Source organism: Amblyraja radiata, chromosome 9, assembly GCF_010909765.2.
Source record: "Amblyraja radiata isolate CabotCenter1 chromosome 9, sAmbRad1.1.pri, whole genome shotgun sequence".
NCBI classification, from domain to species: domain Eukaryota; kingdom Metazoa; phylum Chordata; class Chondrichthyes; order Rajiformes; family Rajidae; genus Amblyraja; species Amblyraja radiata.
The window spans coordinates 8617153-8632231 of NC_045964.1; the positions used below are offsets into that span (position 1 = coordinate 8617153).

The following is a 15079-nucleotide window of genomic DNA, read 5'->3' on the forward strand; positions in this document are numbered from 1 at the left end:
CGCAACTTCCGCACTCGGCGCGACTTCTGGAAGTCTCAGTTCGGTCACTCACGGCTTGTGGACTCAGTTCTGGACTCAACTCTCACTCACGGCTTCCGGGCTGACTGCCTCATGCCCGGCCTCCAGGGCTTTATTCTCCTTGCCCCCGGAAGGGGCTTTACCTTCGTGGTGACTGACAGGCGAGAGCTTACGTGGACCTTGGACAAGCACCAACAAAGAAAAGCAGGGAGAAGAGTTGATTGGCTGAAGCCCGTGGGGGAAGGTGAGTAAGTCACAGGGGGAAAACAGTTTAAAACTGAGGAAATTGTTTTGTAAATTAGGCAATTTATCAGTCATTATAAGCAAGACTGCTCTAAGGGAGCGGCAGTAAGGAAAGTGCCTTGTGAGGAAAGTGTGAATCTTTGGATAGGAGGATACGTAAAAAGCAGGGGAGGAGGACGGACAAAGCAGCAGTGAGAATGGCTGTTGGCTGGACTTGGTCAGTTGAGTGTAGTTTTAAAAAGAGGGCAAACAGCACTTGAACAGGATTTGAGTGCAGATCAGAAAAAGCACTTTCTCCCAAGCTCATCGAAGGAAGGTTAGGAGTTAGTGTGGGGATTGGCTGAACAATTAGATTGGAAGATTGGTAAATTGGACAATTAGGCAATTTAGCATCTGATATAAGCAAGACTTGCTCAAGGGGGTGTGGTCCTGTCTGGGTGCAGCCCTGTCAAAGGAAGTGCCCTGTGAGAAAGGTGCAAGTCTTTTGCTGCGAGTCTTTGTGCGGAGGCTGAGGGAGTACGCCACACCACATGCTGGAGAGGGAGAGACGAAAGAAGGAGATGTCAAGCAAGCTGATTCAGTGTGATGCTTGAAGTATGTGGGAGGTCAAGGACACTGCTGGTGCCTCTGGCTGCTATAAATGTGAGAAGTGCATCCAAGTACAGCTCCTGAAGGACCGTGTTGAGGAACTGGAGAAGCAAGTGGATGACCTCGGGTTGGTCCGAGGAACTGAGTCATTCCTTGACGAGTCCTATAGTAAGATTGTTACACCTAACGTACTGGAAGATGGGTGTTGGTGAGAAAGGGAAGGAAACATGGAATGCAAAGGTCCCCGGGTGTTGTACCTCTTGTGAACAGATTCACCCACTTAGAAGCTGTCGGGACGGAAGACGTTAACGCACTGAGCGGCGCACTGGCTTGCGAAGCAAAACGTGCTGTTGAGCCTAAACCAAAGAGGCCAACGTCAGGCAATGCCGTGGTAGTTGGAGACTACATTGTGAGAGGTACGGACAGGGGTTTCTGCGGTAACAGACGGGATTCGAGGATGGTGTGCTGTCTCCCTGGAGCCAGGACCCAGGATGTCATGGACAGAGTGCAGAAAATCCTCAGGGATGAAGGTGAACAGCCGGAAGTGGTAGTGCATGTTGGCACAAACGATGTCAGAAAGAAGGGGATGAATATTCTGAAGCGTGACCTTAGAAAGCTCGGAAAAGTGCTGAAAGGCAGGACCTCCAGGGTGGTTATCTCCGGTTTGCTTCCAGTTCCTCGTGTTGTTGAGAGCAGGACCAGGGAGATACGGGACCTGAATGTGTGGCTGAGGAACTGGTGCAGGGGGCAGGGATTTATATTCTTAGACCACTGGGATCTTTTGGAATAAGGGGGAACTGTACAAAAGGGACAGATTGCATCTTAACAGGTGGAGGACCGGCATTCTGGCAGGCAGGTTTGCCACTGCTACACAGGTGGTTTTAAACTAAATTAGGGGGGGGGGGGGGGGGCAAATGGGATAGTCAAGGCTGGAGTTAAAGGTAAAGGGATAGTTAATGACCCCAGAATTAACGGGAAAGAAAGCTCACAAAGGGATAGGAGAGTATGGCCAAGTGTAATAGGGATCGATGTGAAAGGTGAGATGCATAAGGAATTAAAAATATTGTATACGAATGCGCGAAGTATAAGGAGTAAAGTAGATGGACTTGAGGCTCAGTTAGTGGTTGGTAGATATGACATTGTGGGGATTACTGAGACATGGCTCCAGGAGGATCGGGCCTGGGAACTTAGTATTCAGGGTTATACATCCTATAGAAAGGACAGGCAGGTGGGCAGAGGAGGGGGGAGGGGGGTAGCTGTGCTGGTGAGGGATGGAGTTCAGACCCTTGCGAGGGAAGACGTAGGGACTGACGAGGTAGTCACTGTGGATTGAGTTGAGGAATTGCAAAGACAAGAAGACACTAATTGGTGTTATCTACAGACCCCCAAATAGTAGCCCGGATGTAGGGTGTAAGTTGCAAGTTGCAGCAGGAGTTAAAACTGGCATGTAACAAAGGTAATGCCACTGTGGAGATAGGGGATTTCAATATGCAGGTAGACTGGGAAAATCAGGTTGGTTCAGGACCCGAAGAAAGAGAGTTTGTAGAGTGCCTCCGAGATGGATTCTTAGAGCAGTTTGTAATGGAGCCGACCAGAGAAAAGGCAATTCTGGATTTAGTGTTGTCCAATGAACCAGAATTGATAAGAGAACTAGAGGTAAAGGAACTGCTTGGAGGTAGTGATCATAATATGATTAGTTTTAATCTGCAATTTGAGAAGGTAAAATCGGAAGTGTCAGTGATGCAGTTGAACAAAGGGAACTATGAAGGCATGAGGGAGGAGCTGGCCAAGGTAGACTGGAAAGGGATCCTAGTAGGAATGACAGTGGAACAGTAATGGCAGGAATTTCTGGGCATAATCTGGAAGATGCAGGATCATTTCATTCCAAAAAGGAAGAAAGATTTTAAGGGGAGTAGGAGGCAACTGTGTCTGACAAAAGGAGTTGGGGATAGAATAAAACTAAAAGAAAAGAAGTATAACACAGCAAAGAGTAGCCGGAAGCCGGAGGATTGGGAAACTTTCATAGGACAACAGAAAGAAACAAAACGGGCAATACGGGCTGAAAAGATGAAGTACGAGGGGAAGCTGGACAGGAATATAAAGGACAGTAAAGGCTTCTTTAGATGTGTTAAGGATAAAAGAATAGGAACGTCGAATGTGGGTCCCTTGAAGGCAGACACGGGTGAAATTATTATGGGGAATAAGGAAATGGCAGAAGAGTTGAACAGGTACTTCAGATCTGTCTTCACTAGGGAAGACACAAACAATCTCCCAGAAGTACTGGAGGACAGAGGATCTAAGGGGGTAAAGGAACTGAAATAAATTTTCATTAGGCGAGAAATAGTATTGGGTAGGCTAATGGGACTGAAGGATGATAAATCCCCTGGGCCTGATGGTCTGCATCCCAGGGTCCTCAGGGAGGTGGCTCTAGAAATAGTGGATGCATTGGTGATAATTCTCCAATGTTCAATAGATTCAGGATCAGTTCCTGTGGATTGGAGGATAGCTAATGTTATCCCACTTTTCAAGAAAGGAGTGAGAGAGAAAACGGGGAATTACAGACCAGTTAGCCTGACTTCGGTGGTGGGAAAGATGCTGGAGTCAATTATTAAAGAGGTAATAATGGGGCATTTGAATAGCAGTAAAAGGATTAGTCCAAGTCAGCATGGATTTATGGAAGGAAAATCATGCTTGACTGATCTTCTGGAATTTTTTGAGGATGTGACAAGTAAAATGGAGGAAGGGGAGCCAGTGGATGTAGTGTATCTATACTTTCAGAAAGCCTTTGATAAGGTCCCACACGAGAGACTGGTCACTAGAATTAGAGCACATGGTATTAGGGGTAGGGTGTTGACGTGGATAGAAAATTGGTTGGCAGACAGGAAGCAAAGAGTAGGAGTGAACGGGTCCTTTTCAGAATGGCAGGCAGTGGCGAGTGGAGTGCCGCAAGGTTCGGTGTTGGGGCCGCAACTGTTTACCATATATTAATGTTTTGGAAGAGGGAATTAGGAGAAACACTAGCAAGTTTGTGGATGGCACAAAGCTGGGTGGCAGTGTGAACTGTGAAGATGATGTTAGGAGGTTACAGGGTGACCTGAGTGAGTGGGCAGATGCGTGGCAGGTGCAGTATAATATAGATAAATGTGAGGTTATCCACTTTGGTGGCAAAAACAAGGAGGCAGATTATTTTCTCAATGGGGTTAGGTTAGGTAAGGGGGAGGTTAAGCGAGACCTGGGTGTCCTTGTACACCAGTCACTGAAAGTTGGTGTGCAGGTACAGCAGGCAGTGAAGAAAGCTAATTGAATGTTGGCCTTCATAACAAGAGGATTTCAGTATAGGAGTAAAGAGGTTCTTCTGCAGTTGTGTAGGGCTCTGGTGAGACCACACCTGGAGTATTGTGTACAGTTTTGGACTCCTAATTTGAGGAAGGACGTCCTTGTGATTGAGGCAGTGCAGCGTAGGTTCACGAGATTGGTCCCTGGGATGGCGGGACTGTCATATGAGGAAAGATTGAAAAGACTAGGCTTGTATTCACTGGAGTTCAGAAGGATGAGGGGATATCTTATAGAAACATATAAAATTATAAAAGGACTGGACAAGCTAGATGCAGGAAAAATGTTTCCAATGTTGGGCGAGTCCAGAACCAGGGGCCACAGTTTTAGAATAAAGGGGAGGCCATTTAAGACCGAGATGAGAAAAAACGTTTTCACCTATAGAATTGTGAATTTATGGAATTCCCTGCCACAGAGGGCAGTGGAGGCCATTTAAGAGAGAGTTAGATAGAGCTCTAGGGGCTAGTGGAATCAAGGGATATGGGGAGAAGGCAGGCACGGGTTATTGATTGAGGATGATCAGCCATGATCACATGAATGGCGGTGCTGGCTCGAAGGGCCAAATGGCCTCCTCCTGCACCTATTTTCTATATTTCTATGTTTCTATGACCTATCTGCTGATTTCAAGATTTTTTAAACCTTCATAACTTTTCTAATATTCCACCGATCGGAACAAAATTTGGAGCAGAGAACAGTGACTAGGGTGGTGAAAAAAATCCTTGAGATATAGGGTACCATTTTTGTGCAAATTTAAAAACAACGCAGACCGGAAATGGTCACGATGAGAGTTTTAGTAATAGTATAGGTAGATAGATATGCTAACGTAGTTCCCCTAATGCAGTATTCCACCACTCTCCTATTCCCCCAATGTAACCCGTTCCCCCAATACAATATTCCACCTCTCACCAATATTCCACCTCATCCTCCAGCACACCCTTGCCTGCTTCACCCTCACTCTTCTTTCCTCTGTCATCTTCCCCACTTCCCTCCCTCACCCTCCCTCTCCTTCCCCTACCCTCAGACACTCCCTCCCTCCCTCCATAACCCCTCTCCCCTCCCTACCCCCACATCTACATCTATCTGTTTAAAAAACATTAAACAACAATCCTCTCCTCGTTCCCTCCCTCATTTCCTCCCTCTCCATTCAAGAGGGAGGATTTTTTAATGCAAGTAAGATCCCATTGTGACCAAAGATCCTATAGCGGAGGATCTTTGATTGTGACGTAATAGCTGTAACTGCCACTGCACTTGAAGTTATTGTTCTCAAAGTGGGTTTTTTAACGGTAAAAATGCGAATAACTTTAAAAATATAACATCAATCTGAATGAAACTTGATACAACACACCACAAGACAATGGTGAGTAAAGTGGTCCAAAAATTGTAGAGCCATCCTGTACCGTTTTGACCGTAGACCGGGGGGGGGGGGGGGGGGGTGTTTGTGAATAACCAGGGGGAGGAGGGTATGAATAACCTGGGAGGTGTTTGCTGCCTTTTTTGAGCAGGGGTTGCCAATTCTTCTCTGCGATGGCTGTGGCGCACAAAGGAAGTGGCAAGCCCAGCTAAACTCTCGCCGGGCCAGCCGACAGGCCTCACTGTTGGGGTCTCGATGCCTCCTTGATGAAAAGGCATCGATACCCCATCCAGGTCGTCGCAGCAGCGCGGGGGAGGAGGTGCAGGGGTTGTGAATAACCGGGGGAGGGAAGTGTGAATAACCCGGCAGGTGTTGGCTGCTTTTTTGAGCTGGGGTTGCCGATTCTTCTCGATGCTGGCTGTGTGAAGGAGCGGCAACCGCAGCTCAACCGCGGCCTGTTGCCGCGCTGTATCTCTAAACTGTGTATCTCTAAAATGTGATTCAGGATATGTAAAAATCCTGTGAAAGTTGGCATTTTTAACCTTTAATCGTGAATAACGTGTCAAAATTAGGATGAGATCTTCAGTGAGGCTGATTACTGCTAGTTGAGCCATTGTGACGTCATCAGTTAAAGCTGGTCGTTTTAATTTCAAAGTCTTTTGGCTTTTTTAGACTTTTAATCAGCAATGTCGATAATATCGAGAAATAAAGCATAAAATGTTCAGATAAGGTGGTCTCGGCCTCGAGGGGAAATATGTCACTCGGAATATGTAAAAATGTTATTGTTACTGCATAGTGTTAGATGTAAAGACACACACACACACGATCAGACTTTTAATAAGTATTAATTAGATAGATAGATAGATAGATAGATAGATAGATTATGTATATATCATTAGTTGTAAAACAAAATGATGACTATTCCCACAGAATGTTGTAAGGCTCACATTTCACATTCAAACATAAGCAAGTTTAGCTGGAAACTTGATTCTCCCCATAGAATTGATTTGAATTGGAGTGCTTGGAACTTAACTGGAACCACGTGTAGATATTACATTGTAACTGAACTGAAACTAGTGGTAACATGTTTGCATTTATAAATGAAAGTGTTAACAGCTGGATTAGTTGATTGTAACCGATGTGCAAGGTGTGGTCTATGGAAAGAGAGGATTTTGTTTCTGCATAGCCTCTCAGGATTTTAATGTACCCCAATGTATTCACAACAAACGTGGTGTAGTCACCGTGGAAATGTTTGAAGCACTGCGGCTAGTTTGGGTATGGCTAGCTTAGACAAAGAGCAAAGAAGTAAAGGCCTGGTAGTATGTTGGAGATGTTGGTTTAGGGTAAAAAATGGTCGGGTATTTAATTTGACATGTGTACCAATATCCAGTGAAATTCATTTTTGTATATGGCAGCACGATGGCGCAGTGGTAGGGTTGCTGCCTTGTAGCGCTTATAGTGACCTGGGTTCCATCCTGACTACGGGTGCTGTCTGCACGTAGTTTGTATGTTCTCCCCGTGACCACGTGGGTTTGCTCTGACATTTTCGGCTTCCTCCCACTTTCCAATGACGTACAGGTTTGTAGGTTAATTGGCTTGGTATACAGTAAGTGTAAATTGGCCCTAGTGTGTGTACGATAATGTTAATATGCGGGGATCACTGGTCGGTGCGGACTTGGCGGGCCAAAGGGCCTGTTTCCGCGCTGTATCTCTAAACTAGACTCAATTTTCCTCCCACTTTTTCGTTTATACCCAGATTACACCCTCCAGACAGTGTCACACTATTACAACCAACTCAGACAAATTTCCTAGATATTTTTTGCATTGGCTCTACTTCCATCACCCATTCAATATAATGAACAAGCCATCCCATTCTTCCTTTGGTTCTCTGAAACACCCTGTATCTTTTCATTCTCTTCCCAAAGCATCTCTGGAAAACCAAATCCTAAGTGCTCTTGAGAGGACAGCGGTGAGCCACTTCTTGAATCGTACCTCAACATGATGGGTCAAGGGCCTGTTTCCGCGCTGTATCACTAAACTACAGTAAACTAAACTAACACCTATTCCAATATACATATTTCTTTCTCTTTCCCTTAGTTTCCTTTCATTTGGCTTGTCCACCCAGCCCCTGAGTTGGATGTCCAGGAAATTAGGTGAGAAGAAGGGAGCTTTGGTTGAGGTGGTTGAAGCATTGTATCCCTGCCCGCCAATCTGTAGAAGCTGTAGATTAGAAAATTAGCACTTTCCTCCTCATTAAACCAAGGTACCAGCAGTGAATCAGTGGATATTCAGGCCCAGGAGGCCCCCATTAATTCTATTATGTCCACGCTAGCGATCAAAAAGAACATATTTCACTTACACATAGCCTTTCCTGACATTAAAAGCATCCCAAGCAATTCACAGCCAATGGCCTATGGAATCTATTCAGCACTGTGATGCGTGAAATAGATCGATGCCCAACAAGATCACATGGGTGTAACAAGATAGGATCGAGGGATGTTTAAGTGGACAGTTTAAATGATGTTCCTTAAATGACAAATATGAACCCAAACACCCAGTTGATCTAAACTAATCCAAACCAAATGTATTGTATGATCTTACACATACATCTAAGGGTACAAATGGAGTTTGGCATGATTATCTCATCCAAAGAATGGCAACCCAAAGGCCCAGAGCTTTCCCAGTATCACGGTAGTGTCAATGCCCCATTTTTTTGCCACAGTCCTTGGAGTGGGAACGACCAGTCTTTGTCCATGAAATTGACCGAATCATCTCTCCCATCTAAACTGTCAATAATCTGTAAAGGGTTGCAGAGGTTCTTTACTGCCCTCACAAGGGCACAGGGTGGGTTTTAAGAGGGATATGGGCATTTGCAAACATATGGGACAAAGCCCAGGATGTCAACTTGAGGTTAGCATGGACAGGTTGGGCTGAAAGACCTGTTTCCATTCTGAATCTTTGAAGGGTCTCCTATCTGCTGCCAACTACCAATAACTATTTCTCTTTCCCCGTACCACCTGACCTACTGAGTGCTTCCAGAATTTTCTAATCTATATCTGCTTAACAATTGCTAGTTAATTGGACACTGTAAATTACCCCTTGCATATATGTGAAGAGGAGAATTTGGTTGGGTGTGGGGGGGTGGGGGAGGGCAAGCTAATGATGGGAATAGGGGAAGAATGGATTGAAGGGGGGGAAAATAGTGAGGAATGGGAATACTCTATGAACCGACATAGATTCAATGGGCTGAATGGCATACTTCTGTATTATATGGAAATATCAGGATGCTTCCCTCTATCCTATATAGGCCTACCATCCCATCACCAGGTCTTATCTGGAGATGGGACGACAAAGTGTGGGTGTTCCTGGTGTGATTGGGGTTGGATGATCAATTGAGAGGTTTAGTAGCTCTCAGGTGCCCTGGTGATGGTCAGACAGAGTTCTTTCTGCAGCTGAAGTGACTGCACAGTCTCATCTCGAAACATCAGCCTTCTCTTTGTCTCCACGGATACCGCTTGATCCGCCAAGTTCTTCCAGCAGTTTATTTTTTTTAACTTCAAATCCCAGCATCCAAAGTCTCTTGTGACTCCTCTCTCCTCCTTTCTGCACAGCAGGCAGAGCAAAACTCAGGCCCGTTACGCTAACTATTCTACCGTCATCGTGGTTGCTGAATTTTATGGAAAAATTGACAGAATTATGAAATACAATCCTCTACTGGGGATTGTTAAATAGTTTGGAATCTCAAATATTAAATGTGGAATCTGGCCAAGTTATTACAAGCCAAGGAGTCCAACCATCATTAAAATGATGAACTGAAAACTCGGAAAAACTGATGAAGTATCGGACAAGCCAAATTTAGGACCTGAATTTTGCTCAATACATGTTGACTCCATACCAAAGGGAAGCCAGTTCCCTCTTACTGCAGATTTATTGTAGTCCATAAAGCGGCTTCAGATGAGCATCTCTTTACTAAAACTAACGACTTTGTCCTGTCAGAGAAGAGTGAAAGATATCTCCAAGCATCATGCGAAATGCCAGGTTTAGTTTAGTTTAGACATACAGCACGGAAACAGGCCCTTCGGCCCACCAGGTCCGCACCAACCAGCGATCCCTGCACATTAACACTACCCTATTCACACTGGGGACAATTTTACATTTCACCAAGCCAATTAACCTATAAATCTGTACGTCTTTGGAGTGTGGGAGGAAACCAAAGATCTCAGAGAAAACCCATGCAAGTCATTGGGAGAATGTGCAAACTCCTTACAGACAAGCAAGCACTCGTAGTCGGGATCGAACCTGGATCTCTTGCACTGTAAGGCAGTAGCGCCACCGTGCTGCCCAAGGAAGTGTTTTATTTTCTAATCTTACTTAATCTCATCTGGGCCTGGATACAAATGAATGGAAATGTTATGGCTCAGCTGCATCCCATCTGGAGGCCACTTTTCAGGTTTGGCCACTGCTGAAAAGGGAGGATATACAATCTATAATACAGTCATTTATGCAAACTTGAAGCACATTGGCATAAAAGATACAAAGTTACCTAGGTGGAGAAGGGTCTCGACCCGAAACATCACCTGTTTCTTTTCTCCAGAGATGCTGTTTGATCTTCTGAGTTACTCTGAGCTTTTTGTGTCCAACCGGTTTAAACCAGCATCTGCAGTTTCTTCCTATACATAAGAGACAAAAGTGTTATGGTGAATGGTTGCTTTCAGACTGAAGGAAGGTGAATCATGGCGGTTCTCCAGGGCGTTGAGGTAATTGTTTTTTTCCATGCAAGTGAATGACCTAGATACGCAGGTGCAAGGCACAATTTCTAAATTTAAGGATGACACAAAACTTGGCAGCATTAAGGGCCTGTCCCACTTGGGCTATTTTTTAGGCAACTACATGCGACTAGGCTGTCACCACATAGCCGCCAGGGTGTCGCCTGTATGGTCATGAGTAGTCTCCTCCATCACCCAAAGAGTCGTAGCGTCTTTCTGGTCGCGGCTGGATTTTCAACATTTCAAGAAATTTCGACGACAGTGGGCTTGACGCCAATGAGCGTAGCGTGACTTCTGATGTAGGTGCTATTGTAGGTTGTCGCCAGGTGACGTAGGTTGTCGCCGGTGCTGACTTCAGTGAATTCTAATGGCGACTACTTATGTCAACCTACATCTACTGCTGACAGGTACCGGCGACTGAATTGTCTTCAGTTGTTGCCGACAGGGTCGAGGCTTGTCGTAGCTTGTCGCGGGTGGACCAAATGCGGGTAGTGTGGGCAAGTTGGGCCGAAGGGCCTGTTTCCATGCTGTATCACTTTATGACTCTATGAGTAGGTATGTTGCAAAGCCTACCTGAATCGTCGCTGAAAATCTGTCGCTGCGGGTGTGCGCGATTTTGGCGCCGTTTAGAGGGGGGCGGGTTTAAAACGTGATTTTCTCTAGGCTGTTCAAATCGAAGATGTTCAGCCTAGTTAATTATTAACGAAAAATCGCTGGAAGACCCCGTCGCAAAAGCTATTATTAGTTTTAAAGGCCTCGTATAATAGTTATAGTAGTTTAAAAATCAATCTCTAAACCCGCGAACAACGGCAGCTGTCAGGGTCTCATAGAGCAAACAACTGAAGGTAGGCTGCATATTTTTACATTAAAAAGGGCTTCTTAAGATCCCTTTATACAAAGTTTAATATTGCGAGTAGCTCATTTTGGGCCCATTATATCCCGCAGTATTTTTCTGGGCATTTGAGGGCACAAATCTAGCGCAATGTGAACGTTCTAAACCAGCGCGTTCACAGGATCCCACTAGAAAGCTGATTTAAAATGGACTTTAATTTACAGCAATTGAACACTAAATTCCTTCCATTTGGCCTATAAATTAATGTAAATGAGATTTAAAAATCATGTTTTATTGTGAATTATTTATGAATATTATTTGGACACTTAGGCTATTTAAAAATGTTAATAATTTATTAAGAAATGGATTGATGTTTAGATCTAGTAATTGAAGTTTGAAATTAGCTACACTTGGGTAACTAACTAATTATATGCTTTAATTTCAGGTCATCCAAGTAAGATTATTTTATATTTGTTTCAGAATGGTTCAATCTACGATAACTGAAAATTTCATTCAGTTCCCTTAATTTTTAAGGAAGTTATGGGCTTTTGACTGCACACGATCACAGCTTTTTTGTTGTGTCCATAGAAAATCAATAGGGAACAAGATGCTAATTTCCGAGTATGAAAATGGCCATAACTTTTTAAATACTTGAGATATGAAAGTGAATTAGGTGTCAAATTAAACTTCTTTTTATGCTTTATCTGATGGGATAAATTACAGACTTGATTTTTTAAATCTCAAAATTTTGTAACATTGCTACTATGAGGAACTGCAATATCAGGGGGATTGGAGAAGCGAGGATTGTGTCCTTTAGAGAAGAGAGGGCTGAGGGGAGATGTGGTGGAAGTCTACCATTAACAAAGGAACCAATGGTTTGCAGCGAGTGGAATAAAGAGGATGAGAACACAGAGTGATGTGAGGAAACACTGTTCCATACAGCATGTGGTTTCAATTTGGACAACGCTGCCTGCAGATGCCTGCGGAACATCAAGAGGGAATTGGATAAATATATGGTATAGAAATATTGCAAGATTACAGACTGAAGTTCAGGGGTTGGAACTAATGAGTTGCTCTGGTAATGAGCCGGCACAGACCAGTGAACCAAATGGGCAGATAAAGCTGCAGGCAGAGAAATGGGAGGCGATGCAGTTTGGTCAGTAACCAATCCATGAATCAATGATTTCATGAAATTTGGCTGGTATTTCCATGAGATCAATCTACTCCAGCTGAATAAAATAATGAAAATCATTCCACTGGGTAGCCACAAAAAGACTATTTCCCTTGATAGTGGTATCAAGAAAAATTAAGTATAACCAAGCGCAGGCTCGGCGATCATTTCCACTCTGGAGCTGAACACTTTCGCTCAGTCTGCCTAAACCTACCTGATCTCTCGGTTGCCAAACACTTTAACTCCCCCTGCCATCCCCACACAGACCATTCTGTCCTGGGCCTCCTCCTCTGTCAGACTGGAGCAACATTCTCTGACCAGTCTGACATTACATTTTATCTCTATATACTTTGTTGTCATCTTCTCCTAGCTAACAATGATCTATTCTACATTTTCCTTGAGTTGCATCCCCTTTGATGTCTCATTTTCACACATTCCACTTCCTTATCTCTGTCTCCCTCTCCCCTGACTGTCAGTCTGAAGAAGGGTCTCAACCCGAAGTGTCACCCATTCCTTCTATCCGGAGATACCGCCTGCCCCACTGAGTTACTCCAGCATATTGTGTCTATCTTCAGTGTAAACCAGCTTATGCAGTTCCTTCCCACACAGTATAACCTTAAAGTTAGAGCCAGGCCATTTTGGGGACGAGCACTTCATAAAATGCGGAGGGGGGGTTCAGGGAGGAGAAGAAATCTGGAATTTGTCACCTGAGTTAGGAGGTTGTGGGTTGTGGTAAAGTTGCCTTTTGAACTAATGCGGTATTTCTGGTGAAGGAGCTCCCCCTGTGCAGCTGGCAAGGGAGATCCAGAATCTAAACCCAGCGACAATGAAGGACCAGCAACGTATTTTCAAGTCTGGATCAACTTGACTTGGAGGGTGCCTCCAGGCAGTAAAATGTTCTTGTGCACCAGCTGCCCTCGTCCTCCTTAATGGTAAATGTGGGGTTGGGAGTACTGTGGGAGAGGATTTGGCAAGACAGTATACACTGCGGCCACATGCTGTAATAGCAGGGGGTAGTTAAAAGGAGTAGGTTGCTTTATCCTGGATGGTTTTGAGTGTCTTAAGAGTTCCTGGAACTGCACTCATTCAGGCAAATAAGAGTGTTTCACCACACTCCTGACCTGTGCTCGTAGGCAATGATAAGGGCGAGGGTATCAGGAGATGATTCACTTGCCACAGGACACACAAGTTGAGATCACTGTAGTTAATGCTGCTCTAGTTGAGTTTCTGGTCAACAATGACCTCCAGCATGGTGATGGACTTAGCACTGGGAATGCCGTTGAATGTCAGGATGATCCGATTCTCTCTGAAATAATAGAATTATTACGGCCAGCAGGCTGCAATTTTACTGGCTTCTAGCAAAACAATTCTGACAGCCCAATTTCCACACTCCTTGCCCATTGCTCTATCAATTTTCAGACACTTTTATCTGTGACTTCAGAAATCCTATAGGGGCAGGTGTTGCATCTCCTGCGGTTGCAGGGGAAAGTACCTGGGGAGGGGGTGGTTTGGGTGGGAACGGACGAGTTGACCAGGGAGTTGCGGAGGCAACGGTGTCTGCAGAAAGTGGTGGATATGGGAAGATGTGGCTGGTAGTGGGATCCCGTTGGAGATGGCGAAAATGTTGGAGGATAAAATTGTTCCTATGAAACTAATGTTGGAATGGCAGAACTCAGACAACATTTTGCCACACTTATGGCAATTGTTCTTTTCTAATTTAATAGACATTATCTTGTTTATTATGTTGTCGGTGATTAGTTTAATTTAGTTTAGTTGAGAGATACAGCATGGAAAAGGCCTTTCGGCCCACCAAGTTTGCACCGACCAGCAATCCCCGCACATTAACACTATCCGACACTTATGCCAAGGTAATATACCTACATACTTGTACGTCTTTCGAGTGTGGGAGGAAACCAAAGATCTCGTTGAAAACCCACGTGGTCACGGGGAGAACGTACAAACTCCGTACAGACAGCACACATATCGGTATCGAGCTGAAAGCGCTGTAAGGCAGCGACTCTACCTCTGCCACCATGCCGCACTCGACCTGTTATGCTGCTTACAGACCTATTATGCAGCTGCTAGTAAGAATTTCATTGTTCTGCTTTTGGTACATATAACAATGGTATGCTCTTGACTCTTGACAATTGCCATTTGACAGAAAATTCAAAGGAGCAATGTTTCTATTTCTTTACAAAGGGAATGAAAAGCCACAGATGCTTCTCATCACAATTAATCAACAGAAAGACAGCGGGTTTCAATCCATTTACAAAAAAAAACATGCATTTAAGCAAATAAGGCAAGCTGGATATTTCTTTACTCACTCTTTGCTGAAACAGGGCATTGGGCAACTTAGCCGAATTTCATTTTTCTGACACAATTAATAAGATGTCAGCACATATGGCACAAGAAATTCATTTTTCAGACATACAATTAATAAGATGTCAGCACATATGGTAATGTATATAAGGCATTACAACAGAGTCACTTGCAAAATACCCCTGTGCTAAAGACTCAGGAATGAAACTATTCTCAATCATTGCTACGAGTTGCAGGGATAAAGTTTCCTGGTGCCTTCCCCTTTGGCCTGACAGTGTTCTCTGCCCAGTGGCTGTCAATGAAAAACTACAGGCTCCGAATGTCAAGAGGACTTCTCACCATGACCATACACTGTCGGATCATTCTGAGAATGATACCCTTTAGAAACTGGATAGAGTGAATGTGTAGACGATGTTTCCACTAATAGGACCAGAGATCTTAGCCTTAGAATTAAAGGA

General features: G+C 44.4%; 1 long non-coding RNA gene across 1 annotated transcript in view; it reads left to right on the forward strand.

Moving 5' to 3' along the window:
• LOC116976753 overlaps positions 1-14128 on the forward strand; it is a 28410-nt gene extending 14282 nt beyond the window's left edge. Inside the window, exons 3-5 of the long non-coding RNA XR_004413042.1 lie at positions 6864-6869; positions 10130-10134; positions 14117-14128. This is a non-coding gene — a long non-coding RNA (uncharacterized LOC116976753). The remainder of the gene's footprint in view (positions 1-6863; positions 6870-10129; positions 10135-14116) is intronic.
• The last annotated feature ends 951 nt before the right edge of the window (positions 14129-15079 follow it).